At 36.5% G+C, this 25680-nt stretch overlaps 1 pseudogene; it reads right to left on the reverse strand.

Annotated features, from left to right (window-relative positions):
* Positions 1 to 5119: 5119 nt before the first annotated feature.
* On the reverse strand, positions 5120 to 5614 carry LOC136148751 (U1 small nuclear ribonucleoprotein C-like; annotated as a pseudogene).
* Positions 5615 to 25680: the final 20066 nt, after the last annotated feature.

A 25680-nucleotide genomic window follows, 5' to 3' on the forward strand; every position in this document is an offset into this window, starting at 1 on the left:
AATGCAGGAGATGCAGGAGATTCGGGTTCAGTCCCTGGGTTGGGAGGCTCCCCTGGGAAAGGGAATGACAACCCACTCCAGTATCCTTGCCTGGAAAATGCCATGGACAAAGGATCCTGGTAGGCTACAGTCCATAGGGTTGCAAAGAGTCAGACACGAATGAGCATGCACACATACGTAGGCACTTTTCAGATTGCTATACCTTCTTGAAGAACTGACCCTTTTATCATTATATATTACCCTCTCTGTCTCTGATTTGTTTTTAAATTTTGAGATGTATTTTCCCTGTTATTAATATATATTAGTGTGCTATCTGTTATATTACTGTATTTTATATATCAGATATAAATAGATGCTGGGAGGGATTGGGGGTGGGAGGAGAAGTGGACGACAGAGGATGAGATGGCTGAGTAGCATCACCAACTCGCTGGACATTAGTTTGAATAAACTCTGGGAGTTGGTGATGGACAGGGAGGCCTGGCGTGCTGCAATTCATGGGGTCGCAAAGAGTCAGACACAACTGAGCGACTGAACTGAACTGATAAATAGATAATACATTAACTTATTTATTGTAGGGGAGGAAAATTTTCCTCTAACCTTCTAGGTTCTTTTGGGTGGTCTGTTAGTTAAATTGACCTAAGAGTAATGAAAAAACGATGTGTGTGCAGGAAATCCATAGACGATGAGACGTTCCCTAACAGGCAAGCAGTTGAGGCTCATATGCTATTCTGAGCTAAGGAAAAAGAGATGGGAGTGTGCAGTTTCAAGAGAAAGGAAGACAATTCACAAAAAGATGGGAAGAGCAAATATTTGGTAAACAAATGCTCGCCTTGCCATTCAGAGACAGTAGACACAGACAGGACTGAACAAATAGGCCCTGCCCGCTTCCCCCTAGTTTACCACACCTGGCCTGTGTTTTTTTAATCTCTTGTGATGGTTTTCTCCGTGTACCAGGTCACCTATCTAAATTATTTTAGCCAGTTAAGGCGGAGGTAAAAAACAAAACATCTTTTTCCCCCGAGTCTTTGGCCCTGAACTTCAGGTCAATGTAATTCATATACAAAAGTGACACTTGGGAGGAGGATTGCTCTGAGCCCCTTCAACATCAGTATGTTAGTATCATCATTTTTACTTTAACTCTTAGTAAAATATAATCAAAAATAAAATATTCTGCCAACCCAGAAAAAATTCTCCCCAAAGAGAGACGAGAGAACAGTTTTGTCACTGAATAATTGAAACCAGACTGTGATGTGTATCACAGGCAATCTTCTGAGACTGCAAAAACAGAAAGAAATCTCAGCCTTTTGTATAACCTGGAGATGCAATCCATAGCCTGCATGTTTTCAGGATAAATGATAACTAATTCTCACATAAGAGGACTTAATATCTGTCACACAGTGTTCATCCTAAATCGGCCTGATAACTAGGGTGACAATCTGTGTTTCCTAAGTGCCTTTATCCAAATGAGAATTAAACTTCTCATATTTATAGGACAGGAGGTAGCTTTGCACTATCCTGAGAAATTCAGGCTTCCGTCCTTCCGTGGAAACTGGGGATAGAGGCGTTATCTTCTTTGATGATTTAGTTTCAAAGAGAGAGCAGCCAGGTCCTTGCGAAAAAAAGTTCCTAGGTTCTTCAACACTGGCAAGAGGCTTATTTAGCTTTCAAAAAGATGTACATGTTGCTCAAAGGGGCAGGAAAAGAATCACAAATAAAAGTTTTCTAAAGTAAATTCTCTAAGCAAAGGGAGGGGAATGGAAAAGTCTCCCTTTTTGCACTAGGGAAAATTCTCTTTTTTGAATCTGTGTTACCCTTAGAAAGAGGGAGAAGGCACCTTATTACTTCAAGGTGGAGGTGACCTCGAGGCCTATATTGACTGGTTGGGGAGGTTCCTCTCCTGCTAGATGGAGATGGGCGTTCCTGTTCCCCACGTGTTCCCCAAGACACCGCAGTAGGCATGGCTTCGCCACCACTGGGTAAGGGTAGATGTCCTGACTCTCCACCTGTCCTCCTCTGACAGCCCCCCAAAGGAGAGCCGCACCTCGTGACTGCCCAGTGGGGGTGGAAGGACCAGCTCCTCACAGGGTCCCCGCTGGCCTCTCCTCACTGACTGATAGATGGAAACCTCAGCTCCCTCTCTGACCCCACTCTGCGGAGGGTGTTGGCTTTGTTATGATGCCCATTCCATCTTCCCAGAAACAGACGTCTCTCTGCATATTTTGAAAATAGTGGCATGGAAGTCACTGTGTCATGAGAACTCAAAGAGTTGTTACCAACCTGCCAGACCCTTTACTTTCCTCACCACAAACTTGTAAGGTCCATGAGCACAGGGGCATCAAGTATTACTCACTTTTAGTCAACTTTCACTTTCTTCCCACAGCGAGAAAACAGAACTTTTTTTTTCCCTCTTATCTTCATAGTCAGGTTTTTTCATGTCTGAAAGTGAATGTTAAATTGAAGCATAATAGTCATGGCACCCAAACATTGCCCTTCCCATCAGAGTACTTGAAGCACTTTTGTCAAAAGCTTAAGATAATTGTTAGATCAAAGAAAAAGTGCCCCCTTTTGTTTGATTAAAATTGCCTATTCCTTCTTTTACTTCAAGAAAGAATTTTAAAAGATTTCTTCTTTAAATTATAAAACAAGTCAAGTTAATGGTAATGATAGGGAAAGAATTTTTATTTCTGACTAAAAGAATGATAACTCATTTTTTTCTTTAATGAGAACAGTAAGTAAAAATAATCATTCTTGCATGCTTGCTATCTCATTTAGCATTGCTACAAAATTCTCTCCAATAAACACAAGTGGGTTTTTTTTTTTTTTGCAAAGTTGGGATTTAGCAGATTTATTATTTCCATTAGGCTGTGGAATTTGATTATTCAATCAACCTACTTCAATCTAGAAAAATCTCTTATGGCCCATTATGTTAAGGAACCTTCTTTTGTAAAGCACATGATTGTGGGAAAAAAAAAAAAAAAAAGAAGAAGAAGAAAGGAAAGACTATCCTATTACTTTCCTTCTTCTTTTATTATTAGTTTTAAATCATTCTTGTTGCAGTTCATGTGTAATAAGGCTATTAAACACATTTATAGCCACAGTTATTCTAAGAAACTTGAAAAATAAAGATTAATATCCTGATCCAAACTCAATCACTGGTCTGAGTATATCAAATACATTAAACTTCCTTTTCAGCATAGGAAAATATACTTACACCAGAAGAAGTATACATTTTTAGGTCTAATTACTCTAGAAGGTTTTGGGTAAAACTTTTGGTAAAACTTCAAAGATTTTTCCTATGAATAAATAGCCAAATGAATCAAATTGAGTTTAGGAAGATAGGTAGATAGGTACAATGTTGAAAAGGTATTTTCTAAAGTAAAATGTACTCTGCACCTTATTTTTCCTAAAAAATATCTTCCCACAAATCATATTAGTTTGTATATGTAATTGTGTACATTTGTATGTGTACATGCTGAAGCAATAGTTAGAACCAGACATGGAACAACAGACTGGTTCCAAATTGGGAAAGCAGCAACTCAAGGCTGTATATTGTCACCCTGCTTATTTAACTTATATTCAGAGCACATCATGCAAAATGCCAGGCTGGATGAAGCACAAGCTGGAATCAAGATTGCCAGGAGAAATATCAATAACCCCAGACATGCAGATGACACCACCTTTATGGCAGAAAAGGGAGAAGAACTAAAGAGCCTCTTGATGAAGGCAAAAGAGGAGAGTGAAAAAGCTGGCTAAAAACTCAACATTCAAAAAACTAAGATCATAGCATCTGGTCTCCTCACTTCAAGGCAAATAGAAAGGGAAAAAGTGGAAGCTATGACAGATTTTCTTTTTGGGGCTCTGGTCCCATCACTTCATGGAACATAGATGGGAAAACAATGGCAACAGTGACAGACTTTATTTTATCGGGCTCCAAAATCACTGCAGATGATGACTGTAGCCATGAAATTAAAAGACGCTTGCTTCTTGGAAGAAATGCTATGAGCAACCTAGACAGCATATTAAAAAGCAGAGATATTACTTTGCCAACAAAGGTCCATTTAGTCAAAGCTATGGTTTTTCCAGTGGTCATGTATGGATGTGAGAGTTGGACCATAAGAAGAATGAACACTAAAGAATTGAAGTTTTTGAACTGTGGTGTTGGAGAAGACTCTTGAGAGTCCCTTGGACTGCAAGGAGATCAAACCAGTCAATCCTAAAGGAAATCAGTCCAGAATATTCATTGGAAGGAATGATGCTGAAGATGAACCTCCAATATTTTGGCCACCTATTACAAAGGACTGACTCATTAGAAAAGACCCTGATACTGGGAAAGATTGAAGGCAAGATAAGAAGGGGACGACAGAGGACAAGATTGTTGGATGGCACCACCAACTCAATGGACGTGAGTTTGAGAAAGCTCTGGAACATGGTGAAGAAAAGGGAAACCTGGTGTGTTAGAGTCCATGGGGTCACAAAGAGTTGGACACAACTGAACTGCTGAACAACAAATATTTTGGGAGGAGGTGTTCTAAGTAACACCATGATCTAGAGTAGCTCTAGAAAGTTTATTATTTGGCTTTTCCTTTTAGATGATTAATAACTATCTCCCAGCTTGGTATTCCAAAGTTGATTGAGGCCTGATCTCTAATTCTAGTTTGTTTATAAAAATTGCTATTTCTCAACACTAACATTGTTGAATAAGAAACCTACCTTCACTGACTGAATCAGCACAGGAACTTTTAATATGCATTAAATGGAAGTAACCCTGCAGGTCAAACTTATACTTACCTGATTATTCTATAATGATACCTATCACTTTAGTTTTCCTTTTTAATCAAGTCAGGCTTTTATATATGTGTTGATTACATGATTTCCCACAAGACTGTTTTTAAAGAGTTGAAAATTTTATTTTCACATTTCACAATACAAATGAAAATTGCCTTTATTTTTTTGGGGGGGTCCCATTACTTCCCTCCAAAACTACTCTCGCTTTGATAGGAAGGGGGAACAAGTTTTCCTTGTTATCCTCTTAGAAAACACCCCAAGTCACAGCACCATGATCTTCTGATGAAGTAAAACAAGTAATGTAAAACTGATATGAAGAGGCTCCCCAATCTCTTTATCTTTCTGGTCGGGTCATTCCTCGCCGGGTGGGCACCATCATGGGACAGGCAGAAGGAAGGTCTCATCATTGGGGGCCCATTGGTATGGGCATCATTGGTATGTGGCCTTGCATAGGCAGCCTCATTCTAGGAGCAGGTCCCACTGGCACGATCCCTGGAGTAGGAGGGCCCATCATTGGCATCATGGGAGGACCCCCCATGTGGGTGCTAGCTTCATCCCTGGGCAAGGAGGTCCTGGGGGGAGGTGGGATCATTGCCCCTGCAGGAGGAGGAGCAGAGAGTGGAGGAGAAGGTACCTGTCCTTGTTGAAATAGCAGCTGCTTTATCAGGCAGGCTCTGAGCCTGCCCTTCTATCTATTTCTGATAGTAATCTTTCACATCCTCTTTGTGCTTCCTACACTGCAGTGTGTCTTTCTCACAGATGCAGAATCGTGGGTGAGGAATGTATCACAGTAGTCACAATAAGACAGGGATGCTGCTCCACAGGCCATTGGCAGCTCTGTTCCCCATAGGATTGTATGTTGGGTGTTTTAGAGAGTGCCTTTCCTCTGCCCCAGATATACTTAAACTTCTGATAATTTGACTTAAGACTCTAATGGCCTCTGTAATATAGAAATTCTTCAAATAGGAAGTAGAATATGTTTAGCTGCCCAAACTCACTGTAGCTCAAGTTTGTTCAGTTAGTTAGGTTGTCTATCATTTTTTTCTCAACAAAGGATGAAGTAGAGGACAAAGATATATATGTTGTTTATAGTATACATGTCATTTATATTAATGGAGATATGAAACATATATACTTAAGCTGTCATACCATCTGTCTTAAGAGAAGTATGCTGTTGCCTAATTGCTCAGTCATCTCCAACTCTTTGCAACCCCATGGACTGTAGCCCACCAGGCTCCTCTGTCCGTGGGGATTCTCCAGGCAAGAATACTGGAGTGGGCTGCCATGCCTTCCTCTAGGGGATCCTTCCAACCCAGGGATTGACCCAGGTTTCCTGCATTGCCAGCGAATTCTTTACCGTATGAGCCATCGGGGAAGCCCTAGCCCTTAATTTGTTCTCCTAAAAGACTAAAGAGATCATTCCAGATTTGGATGACCCTAAGGTATTTTCCATTGAAATAGGAGGCTTGTTAAACATACAAGATAATAAAGCAACTTCTTTCCATGCCGAGTTCCATGAAAAAGGTGCCATATGTAAGAGATAGTTTCATAGACGTTGTTAGCATGGGATTTGAATTTGACAGTGTAAGGATGTTTTTGTACTAAATATTTTTCATGAAATATAAACCTTAAATACTAACACTGAAAATATTAGAGAACATTTTAGTATAAAGGATAGTGCTAGACATATAACTAAAGCAAGAGAAGCATCCTCTTGACAAGATGCCTAGAATTCAGAATATTTTGGGCCTTTTCATCATAAGCATGTTAAGGGTCATTGGAACTGACTGTCTTGATGGTATCATCTGTAAAATGGAGTTAATGGACCCTTTTTCCTACTTATCTCACAGAATATGGTGAAAGATAATAGAACTTTGCAAGTAGCCTCGGAAAATCATTACACAAATAGAAAGTTTTACTATATCTATGTGGGAATATGTCCTTTGAAACACATTAAGGAAGAGTACTATGTCTTAGAACTGAGGATACTACTTTATGCGGGTTTCCAAATGTATGACATTACTGGAAATATTAATCTTATTTGCTCTTTAATTTTGTAAGTGAGAATAATTTCTCACTTCATTTTCATGAAAATATCTAAAATCCCTTTAACATTTCAAAAAATCTACATATTTATAATTTTTAATTTCAATAGAAAAATTAATTTTCCCACACCATTCCTGTAAGAGTTCAGTTTTACTTGGAAATGGTTTATCAGTGAATGACTTCTATACAGGGAAAGTTTCTCTCCTACACATACTACTTTTAAGCACATTTTCTGAAGTCCATCAACTTGCAGGCCCCCTTCACCCTCTAATTCGATGATATCCTGGCATACCTTAACCATTTTTCTCTTGTTAAACATACAAGAAGGTGGAAATAAGTTGGCACTCAAATTCATTTCCTTTGTGGAAAGATAAAACTTTGCAAATGTAAATTATTTTGTATATTTATTGCACAGTTAAACTCTTAATAAATATTGAGGTTTTCCATAATTTAAAATGAAAATTTACTAAAAATAAAGTCTGGGTGGTCATATTCAATATATTTTAAGTTATTAGGTGAGGATTTACCCTACTGTTTGGTCACTAAGTCATGGCTGACCATTTTGTGACCCCATAGACTATAGCCCGCCAGGCTCTTCTGTCCATGGGATTTCTCTGGCAAGGGTGCTGGAGTGGGTTGCCATTTCCTTCTCCAAGGGATCTTCTGGACCCAGGATCAAACCCATGTCTCCTGCATTGGCAGGCAGCTTCTTTACCACTGAGCCACCAGGGAAGCCCAGGGATTTACCCTATCAAATATCAAATCATATTATAAAACTACTGTAATTGAAACATGAGATATTAGGTTATAAAAGACATTAGACCTCAGAAATAGAACTAATAATTTCATATATGACAGAGATGAGATCTATTCCCTTTTCCTTTCTAATGTTAGAAACCTATCTACACTTTTAATTTTTGAGTAGCTTCCCTAGTGGAGATTACCCATTTTATTTTTATTTTTTTGAAGAGTCAATTTTTAATTAATTTATGAATTCAACCTTTTTCACATTTAAATTAATTGATTTCTGTATATATATAAATATAAATAATTTTTCATCTTCTTTCATTGAATCTGTTGAATAAATTGTTTGCAAATTCTCTAATATAAAGTTTAGTTTCCTTTATTCCTTTTATGATATTGTCTGTTTAAAAAGCTTTTAAATGTATAAATGTGAAGTTGAGTATATTTGGTTAATATCTCATGTTTTTCTAAGAGATATTTTAATTGTTTTCACTTCTAATACAATCTACAGTTGTGCAACTGTAGTTTTGATTTTCTCTTTAAACCTAAAAGAATTGAGAAGTTATTTTTGTCCGTTTTTGGAATTTTTGTTATTTTTCTTTGATTGCCTTTTTTTGATCATTGGTCTGTACAAGATGTTCTTTTATGGAAGTAAATTAAATTATAATTATTTCTCTTATCAGTTTTTATTAAAGAACTATGAACACATGAAAAGAGGTGAATTATCTATTAGGGTGGTATGTGGTTCAATGTTTATTAATCTTGTTTAAATTCCTATGACTTAATTTTTTATTTTTTTTTTTACTTTGTCTATTAAAAAACTGAGAAAATGTGTTGAATTTTCCTACTAATGACTTGTTTCTGTTTGATCATCAGTGTGTTTTTCACAGTTTTGTTGTGTACACTTTGATATTAAGTTATTCCGTTCCCAAGTTTTGTGACTCTGTTACTGGATATTTTATGTTTATTCAGATACTCTTTTGTGTGTGTGTTCACAATGTATCTGATTTTCTGTTTAAAATTAGTACTCTCCTTCCTGGAATTTTTGTTCTTCTTTGTTACTCTAATATTTGTTTCTACTTTTATTTTAAGTGATTTTCTTGTAAACCATATATATTAGAATTTTTTTTTTCTTTCTAAAGTTATCGGAGACTTTTTACTGGGAATTGTACCATGTATTTATTTCTATAACCCGATTATTTAATTTAATTTTCAACATTCTGGGAAATATGTGTACACTGTTTGAACTTTGCCACTTTTTAAAAATCACCTCTTTAATGAAATAAGAACAAAATGATATGTTTTAACTTTCTCCAGAGTTATGAGGAGGAATTTTGCTTATTTTTATTTTCCCCATTCTTTTCTTTTTAAATATGTGTATGTAGAACTCCAAAATATTTTAAAATCATATTCTATTCTAAATCTTATTCTAGTTTAAGAATAATTTTTCACACTTTTAACGCTGTCAACACATCTTCAGCTATTTTTTTAGATTTAACTTTATAACTAAGTAATTTTGATATTTATCATAAATAAGTTTGCAACATAGCTCCCCACTCTTTAAATTTAAATATCAAGCTACTTAAACATAGATTCAGATAATATTTTAAAGAATGACACATAGACTTAATATTTTCTGAACTTTGACTTTTTCTGTGAATATCACTGTGTTGCTTGTTAATAGAAACAATAACGGCCTCGGTATAAAGTTTTAAATCCCAACGTTTTCCCCTGAGGAATAAGAGATATTTAAACCAAAAGAAGGATTATATGTGTGGAATGAAGTCATGATATTGTTGTGTGCTAAAGGGATCAGAGTGAGTCTGTGTAATTCCACAGGGCAAAACCAAGATCAAAGGTAGAAGCTATACAGAAAGTTGGTTGAGTAAAAAGTTGATCTCTTTAACACAGTGTTCCAAAGATAGAGGCAGAGCTGCCTTACAAAGTCATAAAATGGAGTACAAGTTTTCCTCCAGTGACTTCGTGCCTCCTTCTTAAGGTATTGTGCAGAGGGAATTGATACTAGATTGTTTTAAGAGTAGGGAACTTTCCCTTAGGTAGGTATCTGCCTCAAAACTAGAGGATCCATCCCTTTTATCAAGGCTGATACACTGTGTAGTGAACTGTAAATAGATGGAACTATTAAGATGAGACTTTACAGAAATTGTGCATTTATTTGCTTATTTTTGAGAAAAATAATAAAGCCTTGGTTACTTTGGGTAATTAATAGCCTGTTGCCATCAGAGTGTCCAAGGCTTTTGCTGCATGATGGATGGTGGAGGGGGCGTGGCTTGGGGCGGTGTGGCTTTCATTTCAGGTATTCAGTAGACGTGGCTCCTTTCCTGCCCTCTTTCCGTGGCCCTCCTTTGAATACCAGACAGATGCTAAACTAAGCATCCATACTGCTCACTCTGAAGTCCGCGAAAGGATTGTAACCAGAGCAAAAGCCCTCTAGTGGAAGATCTGTTTGTAACTCTGTTACATAGTATGTGACTGTTAGCTAGAGGGATTCTAAATAGTTCTTTTAGGGGCCTTTTTATGCTTTTTTTAAATTGCTGAGTTCCGGATATCACTTGGGTGGGTAGTCTAAATATTTAATGTTAACATAACGAAAAAGAACACCGCTTTTATTGTTAAACAACACATACCAACTACATAGAAAGGAAGAACAGAACAAGTATATAGATTCTGAATTTCCATTTTAGAAAACTGTCCCTAAATGTGTAACGTACCATTCCCACTTAACTTATAGCTGAACCAGGTAACGTGAAAGAACTTAGAGAAAAACAACAAAGAAAAGCTGAACTTCTGTTTTATGCTTTACATGGGCTCCTGATCTATCTCCCCTGCACAGTAGGGGGATCATAGTTCACGGTATTAGTAAAGCAGGACCAAAAGCTTACTAGCATTTAAATATAGCCTGGTGACCTCAGAGAATTTCTGGATTTTAGTTCTTGTTCTGCCAGCTCCTGTTAGATCTTTGTCAATTACCAGAGCTTCAAATTCCTTATCTGAAATTGGAGGGGCTATTCCATGTAATAATAATGCCCACTGCTATACTGAGTACTTGCTATGTGCCACACATTGTGCTAAGCACGTTATATGTATTATTTCATTTAATCTTCACAACAACCCACATGTCAGAGATGTGACCCAGCTGATACTACCATTAGAACATTGGTCTGCCAGACAGCAAATCTATATACCTGAAAACAGTATAAATCTTAAAAACCAAATCTAGGTCTGAAATTTTGTGAGAAATTGGTCTTGGACTAACTAATGTCAATTACATATTGAATTCTCTGTTTCTGGTGAAAACCACCAATAAATTAATTCACCGTACTGTTCCTGGGTCATTTGGTTTAATTCTGATCCTTAGGTTTAGTCTCCTCCATCATTCCTCTTTCTATGGCTGCCTATTTTGCTTTCTCTTACTAAGAAATTTTCATTTTCACTGCATTTAAACTGTCAGTATTTTCCTTTATCTGGTGTTATGTTTAGCAAGTTAAACTATCCTCATAATTTTATCAAATTTCTAGAAAATTCCTGTTGGTATTTGATCTGCATTGCATTTTAACATACACTGTAGTTTGAAGAAATTTGACATCTGTAGTTATTGTTTAAATATTCAGTCTCATCACACGAGTGCAATATATCCCTGTAATTATGTTGTTTTTTAAAGTATTTCCCAATAATATTTTCTATCCTTCAGTATATGTTTAGATCTAACATAGTCCTTCTTAAATCAATTTGTAGGTATTTTCTTTTTCTTTGCTAGTTTCTTTCTCATTTATTGGCCCTTCTCTTTTCTTGATCTTCTCCCTGTCCCATCAAAAGTAGATGTTAAAACACTTTTATCTTATAAAACCCTAAGTATAGTACCCTAATTGTGCTGTCTCATCCTTCCCAATGATTGCAACTACCCCCTGTACATAGATGACTTCCACATTTATACATTAACCCAATCTATGTCTATATTTATACATTAACCCAATCTATGTCTATAATTGCCTGTAGCCTTCTCTACCAGGTACCATTAGCACTCCCAAACTCAAAATATCCAGAACCACACTCATTATCTTATTTCTGAGGATAAATTCATACATTTGAATTCCATATTTTGGTACTAGTATTACAGTATGTATCCAAATTCAGAGTATTAGAGCCAGCTTCTCTCTCTCTCTCTCTTTTTCTATATACAATCTGTTGCCAGGTCTTTATGCTTTAAGTTCTATGAAGTTTCCAGCATCCATCCCCTTGTTTCCATTGTCATAACCACTGCAAGAGTTCACGCTCTCCTGAAATCTTGTCTGGATTATTGCTTTAACCTATAAACCTTTCTTTTTGTTTCCATCTTCCTTCCTGGCATCACATCTAGCCTGATAACCATCCTGATCTTCTTTCTATGGCACTGCATCATTTCAGTCTGTCCTGCGGTCAGGATGCTGAGATGGTCCACAGTGGCCCCTTGCCTAACTCGGTACAAGTTCCTCAACTTAGAACTTAAGCCCCTCTTACTCCAATTTCCTTTGCATTCTCCCTTTCAGGTGATTCTAGTCTTCAAGCCTTTACACTATCCTGCAACTGGACTGTTCACTTCTCTCGACATACCTGATCACTTTATTCATCTGTCCAAATTGGTCATCCTGCAGCTGCTCCCCTGAATACCTTCTTGGTCAGCTCTACCTACTGAAGCCTACCTATTTTAAAAGCATATGATATCTCTCTCACCTCATACCTTAATTTTGGAAACTTGTCATGGTATAGCAGGAATATTATGCTGTTTGTGTACATGACTTTTCTTCTTTTCTAGATTTTTCAGCTCCCTAACTGCAGGGATTGATCTTACTCATTTTTCATTCTACTCAGTCTTTTGTGCACGTATAGAGTTCTCTAAATATTTATTAAAACAAATTAAATGGACCCCGATTATCATAGGAATTGGCGGTGGTTCAGACAAAGAAACAAATACCTAATTTTTTTTAGATTCAGAAGGTGCCTTGGTTAAAATAAAACCTGAGGTAATGCTGATTTCTTCATTTTGCCCTTACCTGACTCAAATTTTAATTCTAAGGTGAGCAGCTGAGAACCTCTGATTACAAAATCCTGCATGTCAATGGGTTTTTCATTGTTAAAATGAGTTATTTGCTAGAAATGCATCATTGCACCTAGGTATTTGATTTAAAAGCTGTGATTTATGACTTAGACTGGAATTTTATAGGAACAATGTCATATTATACCTGAAAATGTCATTTATTTTCATGCTGTATTTAAATTACACTTATACCAAGTTACAGCAACATTTAAAAAGTAATATTTGGTGCTTCCTTACATTTACCACTTTTTTTATCAGAGTAGAACTGGGTTTAAAGTTACTGAATGGGGAAGCAATTCTGCCACAAAAATGTTACTGCCGAATAATTAATCAAACAAGAAATGTGTTCAGGTATATGGTTTTGTCTTTCTTTGTTCTGAGAATTTCATTTTTATTTTTGAAATGAATATATTCATGCCCTGGATTTTCCCTTTTGAAGTGGGATTCATAACATAGCTCAAAACTAAACCCATAGCACATTTTACAGAAGGTAATATAGATACAATTTTCTGATGAATGTGAAAGGTATTTTTCCAAAATGGATATAAACTAGAATATTCAGAGGTGGGTGTGCCTTAGTGTATTCGGGAGGAAATAAGCAATCATTTAAAATAGTGGATAACTGGGTACAGTGGTGAATGTAAAATAAAATTGAGATAATCAAAGTGCCTCCTGACTCTGTGAGAATGATCAGGGATTAATTTTCAGCATGTATTTGTTTTTTTATGTTGTGAGAGCAAGTATTAAATTTGTTAGTTTCACCCTTTGTTCAGAAATAGCTGCAGTTCACATTGCCTGCATTTTTTAATTCAGATCAATAATTAAGAATTTTAATATCCCCCTTTATTACTGGTAATTTTTTAAATTCCCTGAGTATTTCTCACTTGACTGCAAACCACAAAATAATATGCTTTCTTCATAGAAGGTGTCTCTGATCCCCACCTTTCCACCCACCCCCAGTCAGAGACGACTGAAGCAACTTCGCAGGCACACACACACCAATTAGGAGAAACAAATGTGTCATAATGCATAATTTTTGTTTGTTTCTGGGAGGTCTTTTTCCTTTGAAGTGGCAGCATACTTGTTTGTCTTATTTGTTCTGCAATAGAGGTACAGATTTAGCAAGGAAGCAGTGGCATTCACCTCTATTTTCCTAGCGATCAGTTGTGGGTGTTTATGAGGTATGTGATGGTGATTTTATGGGTTGGAAATCTAGGATTTAGGTACCTTATAGATAGGAGCAATCTAACCAATCCATGTGGCAACTGAACTTATAACCAACAAAACAAATGGGTGAACAAACAATAAAAATATCAAGTTGGTTTAAAAGTAAAAGCTTCAACTCTTTTTAGGCCATGTTCAGAGGCTCTAGTCAAAACCACTTCTGAATACAACTCCAAATAACACTAATATTTTTAAAATATTCAGAGTTGTATTTTATTCACTAATTTGTACCTATTGAGATGAGTACCTGCTTTGTAATACTGATGCCAAGAGTGCCCTGTCTCAGGGAATTTCTTTTTGTGTAGTAGAAGACAAATAAATAGCAAAATGATTTCACATGGTTAACCTATTCTGAAAAACAGTATTACTTTTTTTTATAAGTATTACATAGCTAAATAAGTCTGGAAAACTGTGTTAACATTCAATCAGGCTTCTTTTTTTTTTTCCTTCCTTACAAGAGTACTTATATTTTAACATTTTAATCTTTTTTTTTTGTTAAACATCTTCATTTTATTTTTGTAATTTTTTTTTAACTTATCTGGCTTTTGGGTCTTAGTTGGGGCACATGGAATCTAGTTCTCTCACCAGGAATGGAACTCTCAGTACATTGGGAGCACTGAGTCTTAACCACTGGTCTGCCAGGGAAGTCCCTAATATTTTAATCTGCATTGTGAATCTATTAGAGGCAAATATGGTGTGTGGCATTTCGTAATCTAATTAGTCTATGAAAACTTTGTACACAGTAGGTATCAGCTCCATTTGTTCTGTAGAATATACTTTGAGACTGATTGTCTATAATATGCATAAGTAACTATGAAGCATTGTTGTTGTTATTCATTCACTAAGTCGTGTCCTACTCTTGCTGCCCCATGTAGTGCAGCACCCCAGGCTCCTCTGTCCTCCACTATCTCCCAAACTCATATCCATTGAGTTAGTGATGCTGCCTAACCATCTCATCTTCTACCGACTCCTTCACCTTTTGCCTTCAATCTTTCCCAGGATCAAGGTCTTTTCCAATGAGTTGGTTCTTCATATCAGGGGGCCAAAGTATTGGAGCTTCAGCTTCAGCATCAGTGCTTCCAGTAAATATTCAGGGTTGATTTCCTTTAGAATTGACTGGTTTGATCTCCTTGCAGTCCAAGGGACTCTCAAGAGTATTCTCCGACACCACAATTCAAAAGCATCGATTCTTCAGTGCTCAACCTTCTTTACTGTCCAAATCTCACATTCATACATGACTACTGGAAAAACCATAGCTTTGACTATATGGGCCTTTGTCGGCAAAGTGATGTCTGTGCTTTTTAATATGCTGTCTAGGTTTTTGTCGTAGCTTTCCTTCCCAGGAGCAAGCATCTTTTAATTTCATGGCTGTAGTCACTCTCCACAGAGATTCTGGAGCCCAAGGAAATAAATCTGTCACTGCCTCTACTTTTTCCCCTTCTACTTGCCATGAAGTGATGGGACCAGATGCTGTGATCTTAGTTTTTTAAATGTCAAATTTTAAGCCAGGCTTCTCACTGTCCCCTTCTACCCTTGTCAAGAGGCTCCTTAGCTTCTCTTCACTTTCTGCCATTAGAGTGGTATCATCTGCGTATCTGAGGTTGTTGATATTTCTCCCACCAATCAGACTCTTGAGAGTCCCTGGTACTGCAAGGAGATCCAACCAGTCCATCCTAAAGGAAATAAGTCCTGACTAGTCATTGGAAGGACTGATGCTGAAGCTGAAACTCCAATACTTTGGCCCCTGATGAGAAGAACTGACTCATTGGAAAAGACCCTGATGCTAGGAAAGATTGAAGGCAGGAGAAGAAAGGGATGACAGAGGATAAGATGGTTGGATGGCATCACCAACTCAATGGACATGAGTTTGAGCAAGCTCCAGGAGTTGGTGATGGACAGGGAAGCCTGGTGTGCTACAGTCCATGGGGTCACAAAGAGCTGGACACGACTGAGTGACTGAACTGAACTGAACCTTGATTCCAGCTTGTGCTTCATCAAGCCCAACATTTCACATGATATGCTCTGCATAGAAGTTAAATCAACAGGGTGACAATACACAGCGTTACAGTACTCCTTTCCCAATTTTGATCCAGTCCATTGTTCCGTGTCCAGCTCTAAGTGTTGCTTTTTGACCCACATACAGTTTCTCAGGAGACAGGTAAGGTGGTCTGGTAATATCATCTCTTTAAGACTATAGAGGGTATAAATACAAAATTCACAAGAAAAGCCACATATCTAGGCTATGTTTCATGGTAACTTTTTGAAGGATGTTAAACTTATTTGCCAAAACAGAACCATAATATAATCTTGATAAAAGGTCTATGTGACAGGGTTCCTCTAGGAAAATTTTAATTTAAGGAATATGTTTTTGTATTGCCTCCAACAAGAAAGATAAATATATTGACAATTTGACAGTGATAATATGAAATTTTACTTGGCACTATTTTTCCTATTATAAGACCTTAAAAAAAGAAACTCTAAAATAAGGAATAAGGCAAGCCTATCTATCATTTTGAAATATAAAGGAATATAACCTGAGCCCCAAGTTAAACATCCATTCTTTATGTAGGCTGAAGAAAGAGGAAGTATGAGGAAAACAACTAGTGGTTCTGAGTATTAAGCTTCTTGAAAGCACAGATTATTTATTTTCTACTTCCCTTCTATATGCCCAGGGTCTATGAGGGTGCCTGGTGCATAAAGTCATCCAAAATATTACTTTTCTACTTCAGTGGAATTCCAAGAATTGTCCTGGGATACTTAATAAGATGTGGCCACTGACTCGCCAGTAGCCCTTGGGTCTGGTCATCTTAACTCTGCAAAGCCAATCCATCGTAGATGCCACCAGGAGACCTGAGTGTCTGCCTGCCTGACTCCAATGACATTCAAAGAGGTAAATGATTAGAACTCTGGTAAATGGTCACCAGTGAAGAAAAGTTTCAGGTTGTCCAAGCCAATGTGCAAAGTGTGGTCAAAGTATATTTGAAATAAGTAACAGTCATAATAGAAACCTGATCCTGTGTCTGTAATGATAAATGATCTACCTGTGAAGTGATGGAGACTCAAGGAAGACTTCGGCCTGCAAGAGGGGAAGAGAGGACATTAACATATCAGAATCTTATAGTCCTCACCTAAGGTCCAGGAGGGAAAAATCCAGCTGGAGGAGGTAGAGTTGTGACCAAAGGTATCCGGGTATGAAATGATCGCAGAGAACTAGAGGACATTCTTATTTATCTCTGTTCTTCATGGTGGAGAATGTGTGACTCAGTTCAGAACAGCCTTCGTTTTGATGACCTTGGGAGAGCAGATTTTCCAGCTGGGAAGCAGATTGGCCCCGATTGTCAGGTTGGGTTCTGGGAAGATTCAGTCTGCATTGTAAGTGCATACCTAATCAGCTTTGGTACTTCAATTTTCTTTGAGTCAGCCTGACCCACTTTAATATAATGGAAAAAACTGAAAATTCCAGATTAAATTATTAACTTCCCATAGGGTTAGATATCATATATCAGAACCAGAGCCAAGACTCTACTCTTCGGATATAGATATGCATACTTATAACTCTGCCTTCACCTTTGTCGCTTTCCACATTAGCTCTTATGTATAGTCTGTATTTTAGACTGCTTTAAGAATAGATCTTCTCCCTCTTTTTCCACACCATTTCATTAGGATATGTAATTTACTCATCACCTCAGTCTCATAATAAATAGATAATTATCTTATTTTTTTCACATGTGTACCTTATACAAAAAGTAACAAAAAGACCAGCACAAAATAAGATAACCCATCTTTCAGTGGTCACATATGCTTTTTGTCTTGTTAATCTCACACATTAAAAAGAAGTTCCTGTTTCACGTAGTCATGTATTTTTCTCAGTATCTGAGAGCTGAAATGTTAGAAGGAGGTCTTTTGGTCCAAGATCCATTATAATCACCAAATATATTTTAGGATTCAAAATGTGAAGGCAACTTTGGACGTCAGGGCAATAAAGGAGACTATAAAATGTAGTTTGAGAAAATAAGGACACTAAAAGAAGAAAAATACAAGGAAAATATCTCAAGAAAAATTGTCCCCAGGGCTTTGTTTTAAAATACTGATTTTTCTATGATGGTGTTCACTCATACAGATGAAAAATGTGAAAAGTATTCTGTGCAAAAGTGTATGAACCAAACTGCTACATTTGGAAAATGTGCACAAACATTTTCACCTTTCATTTGCCTTTTTTTAAAATCTCAAATTTTCTTTTAAAATTCTTTAATAGTATACCCCAGTATTACTCCAGATAGACATAGGACCAATTTCATTTAGTGTTAACTTAGTGTTATCAATTTTACTGGGATTTCCTATTTCAGAAGTTTACCCAAAATAAGGTGTTGTTGTTTTAAAAATAATTGTATAAAAACAATACATCACTCAGTTCATTTTTATTATGTACTATATATAGTAGATATGTATTATATGTACTATATATGTATATGATAAATTTAAGGACATTAGCACCAATGATTTGTGTAACTGTATTAATATCTATTTATTTCCCCTTCTCATTAACCAAGCCAGGGATCAAACCTGGGTCTCCTGCATTGCAGGCAAATTCTTTAGTATCTGAGCCACTAGGGAAGCCCATAACAATCATATTGTATTTTTAATACGATTTTTTGTTTATAAAATGCAAAAAAAAATCATATGAATTCTTCCAAATATCTTTTTCTCTTTCATATTTTGGAAATGTTCTCATTTTTTGATCCACCTGTTCAGAATGAATGGTGTGTTATTTTAAAGGTGGCAAACTATGAAATATAGCAACTTTCATAATGATCATAATTGAGCCATTTGAGTTCTACAAATATTGCTGCCAGTGGAATACTTTATTGTGGTTTAATTTTAAAATCCCCATAGAAAATATGCTGTATTCCATAAAAACTAAAAAAATGAATTTTTAAGTATATATGCAGGTACTCCTTTTTTTTTATTTTTGCATTCTGAACCCACATAGCTATCCTCGCTCTTCAATTTCTGTTCAGGAGAAGTTCATCTGTAGGAGTGTTTATGTTGTCAACGCAGCAATCAGATTGAAGAAAGACATTTTACAATGCAATCACCTTTGCAATTGCCATTTCTGCAGTGATGGCTATCTAAGCGAATTATGTCACATTCTTTTTTTCTTTCCTTTCTTCATTTAACTACTTGATAGCACTTTTCTACTAAGCCCCTCCTTCTAGAATAATTGAAATAATATGCCAAGAACATTAGAAATCCCCAGCAAAATTCCAAATTTTATTTTTAAAGGTCTGAAATGTCATCCTAATAGAAAATGTCATCTGCAGAATCCTGAATTAGAGAAGCCATCCATGGGTTGTGGACTATGGGGCCACATTTATTTATTTTGACTGTTATGGATACAATAAATCATTCTAAAGTAATGTTGACATTTATGCATTCTGCTAACATGGCAGTTTAACAGCCTGCTCCATATACTGCTGCTTGAGTTAAGGATTTGCTATCACATTTTCCAGCTTAGTTCTCCCAATCTTAACATAGCAGACAGTGGTAATGTCAACTGCAGAAGTGCCAAGAGAGAAAAAGATGGATAATGTATTCATATTTATGGCGACTTTAAACTTCATGCCATTGAGCACATTTCTCTGAATGGCTCTTCTAGCTCACAGCTTTTGCTTCTTTTCTCTCTCTTTGGGCTACATGAAGGCTTTTTTCACTTTAGGTATGGCTTTCACTTTGATTTAATCCTGCTCTCTCTGCCCACCAACAGGAACACAGAATGCATTAGCAAGAAAGATATCATAATTGAAATCAATACCATGACTTTGAAGAGTGTTTCAATGATGAGTTCTGGTCCTGTGTGTTTTATATGCTGCCATAACCATGATGATATAATGGATTAGACATTTCCATCAATTCAGTCCACACCACCCCCTCCCCTACACACACACACACACACACACACACACACATACACACACACACACACACACACACACACACACACACACACACTAGCACAATGCTTGGTAACATTTCTTTTAGAATGAATTTATTGTTCAGCTCTTGGCCTGCCAGTTGTTTGATTAGACTGAACCATTCAATACATAAAAAGAAGAGATATATTCGTTCTTCCAGGTCAAAAATGTGATTCAAGCACCACAGTGAACATTTTCTGCTTTCACTAAAAAAGTATTAATTCAGATGTGCAAATGAGCATGCATTTCAATTTATGATGCTATTTGCATGACATTTTCCCCCCCTAGACTTCTAAGCATTGTTGACTCCTGAAACCTTCTTGACCGTACTTGACTGCCCATATTTGCCTACACTAATTCATTAGGTGAGCTTTTTCTAGCACTTTGCCCTTCTACCATGTCCCAATCTCTCAAACGCAAACTTTGAAATCTTGCAGGTGTGGAATGAAGTGGGGTGATGACCTCTCTGTGTCTTGTTTTCCTGTAGAAAACGTGTGTATGAATTCTAAAAAGGACCTTAATACTGAATACCAAAGCCAGACAACCCACCTCTGAAATTGTCTTCTGTGAGTTTTTCTAGTAACATCCTGACCTTTGTAATGGAGAAGCAGCCATAGTAGCCACACTTAAGGTGTCCTGACTTCCTTAAAGTCAAACAACCATGATAAGAATTTGGCATTTCCTGAAGAAGCAAGAAAATTTTTGCTTTAAAAATTTTTTGCTTAGAAAATTCTCCACAAAAGGCACAGTAGGGATGCACACTGGATCCCTCTGGTGCTCACATTTTTAATTTAATTTAATTTATTTATTTTCTGTGCTGAGTCTTCTCTTTGTGACCTTTGATTGTCCATGACTTCCTTGAATACCTGCAAAACTTCAACAATTGTCAGATGTCTCAAGAGTAGATTTCTAGACAAAGGGAATGTCATAATCCATTAGCATTTTTTAATCCATTGATTTTATGCATGTGAGTATAAAGGAAACCTTAATCAATATGAGTTTATTTTATTTGCTACTATGGATACCAATGAGCTTCTGAAGTGGCGCTCCCACTTCAGAAGAACCCACCTGCCAATGCAGGAGATGTAAGAAGACATGGATTCAATCCCTTGGTCAGGAAGATCCCCTGGAGGAGGGCATGGCAACCCACTCCAGAATTCTTGCCTGAAGAAACCCATGGACACAGAAGCCTGGCAGGCTACAGTCCATATGATTACAAAGAGTCGGACATGAGTGAAGTGACTTAGCACACAAGCATGCAAGGATGCCAACATATTTTTCTTAAACTTCTATCTTTAGCTCTTGCTTCTCTAAACTAACATTTGTATTCTCCTGTCTAATATCTCAAAGTTCTGTTGAAATTAGGAAAAATATTTATTGTTTTCTTTTTGTTCATTTTGCTTTTCTGAATATAAATGTCAAGCATAATCTTTCAATCTCTCATAAGCACATTTTAAGTGTATACCTATAACAAATAGTAAAATGTTGTCTTTTTTTTTTTTTTTTAAGTATAGGCATTAAAGATTGAATTAGGAAATGTTGCATATTTAGAATGTTTTTGATAATCACAAAATGCAAGCTAGAGGATATCTATTTTTCCATTAAGGCTTCCCTGGTGACTCAAGGGTAAAGAATCTGCCTGCCAATGCAGGAGATGTGGGTTTAATCTCTGGGTTGGGAAGATCTCCTGGAGAAGGAAATGGCAATCAACTCCAGTATTCTCGCCTGAAGAATGTCATGGACAGAGGAACATGGTAGGCTACAGTCCATGGGGGTTGCAAAAGGATTGGACACGACTTAGTGACTAAACAGCAATAACATAATGGGGATATTGTTTCCACACACTCACCCTACAGTGTTGATGGTAAGATTATTTAAGTCGTTATCTAGAGGTAAATGAATCCAGTGCTACACAGATAATAAATACATGCATGCAGTGCTTAAAATAAATATACAACTCTAGAAGATACTTAATATATACTGGTTCCTAGAGATGTTAATTTTTATTAAGTAATTGAAAAGTGGCTGTTTCTAAACTGAGGTAATAATTTTACTTTTATTGACAAACAGAAAGAAGAGGAAGTTTGTGTTTGTTACACGAATAGCCTCTGCTGCCTTTAAACAGAAAAAAGCAAAAATACAGCAACAACAAGTAGGACCCAGGAACAAACAATATATGTGTTTCTTAATAAGTCACTTTTCTGTCACTAGCTGCTATATAGATTCTCAGGAAACCAGGCAGAATAAAGGCATGCTGATTCATTTCATTTTTTTTGCTTATCTCCTTATTTTCCTGAAGTTGTTTGATCACTCTGGCTTTTCATTTTCCATATCTTTATGGCTGTATGGACTATTTCTGAAGATTGGCTCAATATATCAGAATGCTATCTCTCCTGCCTTGTTAAGTTTCCTCCAGAAAAACATAGTTCTTAAATAACTTCCCTTCCCCCTTTATTGAAGCTTATCCAACAAATTGAACTCTCTAGGAACTTTGAAAAATGAGGATGACTAAATGTTTCTGCAGTTTCACAGGACTGTCTGTATCTTGGAATGTTCAAAATAAGAATCTGTTGACGTGGATAACTAATAACATAGAAGTGTATCTTCTGTACTTTGTTTAAACATGTTGTTGCACAGGCAAAGCTTTTCATGCAGCATCAGATTCAGGTTAACCATGAAGAAAAATATTGTGGAATGAATGTTCAGCTTCTGTATTTGGTTTGCATAGCCATGAGACTACAAATATGTATGTGTATATGTTAGGATGTGACACAAGAGTTTTCTAGTTAAGTGTCTTCTGTGATTTGTGGTAGACAAACTCTCTGATAAACAAATTTCTTCATATTCCCACTAAAATTCATTTAGTTCAGTGCTGCCCAATAGACCTTTCTGCAGTGATGGAATTATTCTATATTTGTACTGTTCAATGCAGTAGCCACTAGCTCCATGTGACTTTTGCACGTGGCTTGTGACTAGTGTGACTGAAGATCTGTATTTTTAAATTTTATTTAACTGAGTTAAATTTAAATAGCCACTTATAAAGGTAGCTATTGTTTTGGACAACACAGAGCTAGTTGATATATGAATTCAACTTGACATGATTAAATCATTATTTTGTTCAGAGTATACATGTAGTCAAGTACCTTCAGCAACTTGGAGCTTAAAGAGGATACACGATTTTTCCCCTAAATCCAGTTCATGCACATATTGTGCATGAACAGAATGAAGCTAGTTATATTAACAAAGGGAACATGCAGGAGACCATACCAGAGAGTAGCTCAGAGTACGCACTTTAGAATATGACAGACTTGAGTTCAAACCCTGTCTCTGACCTGCACTTACCGTATTATCTTAGAGAAAACATTTAAAGGTCTCTGAGCTTCCATTTTCTAAGTTATAATTGGGACTAATAATAATGAAATCATGTCTGTACAAAACTTAACACTCAACACAGAGAAGTGATGATGGTAAAGATGATCCTGTGCATGATAATGTCATCTTCATGCATTCAGACTTATTTAATCCTATTACTTCTATTAAAACACATCTACATTTCTCAGATGCGAAAACTAAAACTCAAAGTCACTATATTCAAAATCACTTAACTAATCCAAAATTTAAATTATAAGTCTAATTCTAAAGACCTCATTCTACCACTTCTTTTTAGTTCAGTTCAGTCACTCAATCATGTCTGACTCTTTGCAACCCCATGGACTGCAGCACTCCAGGCTTCCCTGTCCATCACCAACTCCCAGAGCTTGCTCAACCTCATGTCTATCGAGTCGGTGATGCCATCCAGCCATCTCATCCTCTGTTATCCCCTTCCCTTCCTGCTTTCAATCTTTCCCAGCATCAGGGTCTTTTCCAGTGAGTCAGTTCTTCCCATAAGGTGGTCAAAGTATTGGAGCTTCAGCTTTAGTAACAGTCCTTCCAATGAATTTTCAGGACTGGTTTCCTTTTGGATTGACTAATTTGATCTCCTTGCAATCCAAGGGACTCTCAAGAGTCTTCTCCAGTACCAACAGTTCAAAAGCATCAATTCTTCAGCACTCAGCTTTCTTTATAGTCCAACTCTCACATCCATACATGACTACTGGAAAAACGATAGCTTTGACTAGATGGACCTTTGTGGGCAAAGTAATGTCTCTGCTTTTTAACATACTATCTAGGTTTGTCATAGCTTTTCTTCCAAGGAGCAAGTATCTTTTCCAATTAGACCTCCAGCCAAAAGTCTAAACTTTTATTCTGAACTACAGGTTTGTCACTCTGAAGATGATCTAAGTCACATTTAGGGATGAGAATACTAAGGAGGCTGTTGACCTCAACCTTTAAAATAGGATAAGAAAGGAAGCAAAAAAAGAAGAAAAGACTAAAACAAACAACAAACAAATATGGGGGAGTAACTCTCCCTGAACCTATATTTGAAGAGTATACATTTCCTACCTTCTGAAAGAAGGTGGATGGCACAGAGAAAAAGAGAATATACATCACACAAATGTGAATGACTTGTCCTTAGGGTTCAAGCCCTACCTGGTACCTATTTCAAACAATAAATGCAAGAAAAGTTTCATAAAATATTGGTTCCCACCTTTCAGAAAACATAACTCTTCCTGATCTGTTCATTACCATCATTTTATCAGGCTTAGACTAATCAAATTGACAACATTTTCTTTGTTGGAGCAGAGATTGGGAGACAAAAGCCTGACTGCAAAAGAGGCCAACAGTTCCCTTTCCCTATATTTAAGTATGGCAGAAAGACTTTGAAAGCACACCTTCAAAATTATTCTACTACCTGAGTGGTAGACCCTTTGATAGATGCTCCCTAGAGGTGAGGGAGATTTATGTTATGACTCAATGCCAGGAAATACAACTGCCTTCAAACTAAAAAAAAAAAAAAAAAAGCAGAGATGGAATTGACATTTTCCTGGTAAATCCAAGTAATCTAGGTCGTGATTCCTAACTGCTAAGTAACTGACTCCTGCTGGGCTATAGTAATTAATTGCAATAACCCATTGATTAATTTATGTTTGTAGAGACTTGATTGGTAGACAGAATAAATAAATATTATATGAGCTGCATATACCTATTGCAATGTTTAAAAATATACAGACGTGGTTTAATTGCAAAGTTAGATTGATTTTAAACAGGAAATTCAGAGTGCTTGTGAAATTACGCATTTTCTCAACCACCATTGGAGAAATACAAGCAGTGGCATCATGGGAGAATCCACATTATTTAAAGTCTGTCTTAAAAATAATGGAATACCAGACTTGAGCTCAGTTCCTGGCTCCATATGGCCTTCTCGAGACCTTCTGGGAATGATGCTTCTTTCTTGGTTATATGATATTTACTCTTGCATTTAAACTCTCTAACTGGATAGAAATCTCATAAAGAAATGAAATTTTTAAAAAATTTGCTCTAATACCACAAAATAGTCACAGAAACAGTATCTATAACACAGGGATGAGTTCATAAAACCCTACCAATTCTAGAGCTATTGATTCTCTTTTCTACTCAAATTTTACAGAAGTGTGGAAGCTTGAATTCAATTTTATTAAGGACATACATACAGTCCTTCCACCTAAAGTACTATGAGTCTTTATTTTTTTCTTTAGAAGAGTTTTACAAAACTTGTTGTTGATTATAGTATCAGAAAACATTTATTGTGTCTCTCAGCTTATTAGCTCATATGGATAACATCTATAATAAAGAAAACCAATTTTTAAAATTCTTTCAACTAATTTCCAAGAATTAACAATATCCCATTAAATTGATACAATTCAAGGATAGAAAATAATACAATTCCCACTTACT

Source organism: Muntiacus reevesi, chromosome 17, assembly GCF_963930625.1.
Source record: "Muntiacus reevesi chromosome 17, mMunRee1.1, whole genome shotgun sequence".
Classification (NCBI taxonomy): Eukaryota; Metazoa; Chordata; class Mammalia; order Artiodactyla; family Cervidae; genus Muntiacus; species Muntiacus reevesi.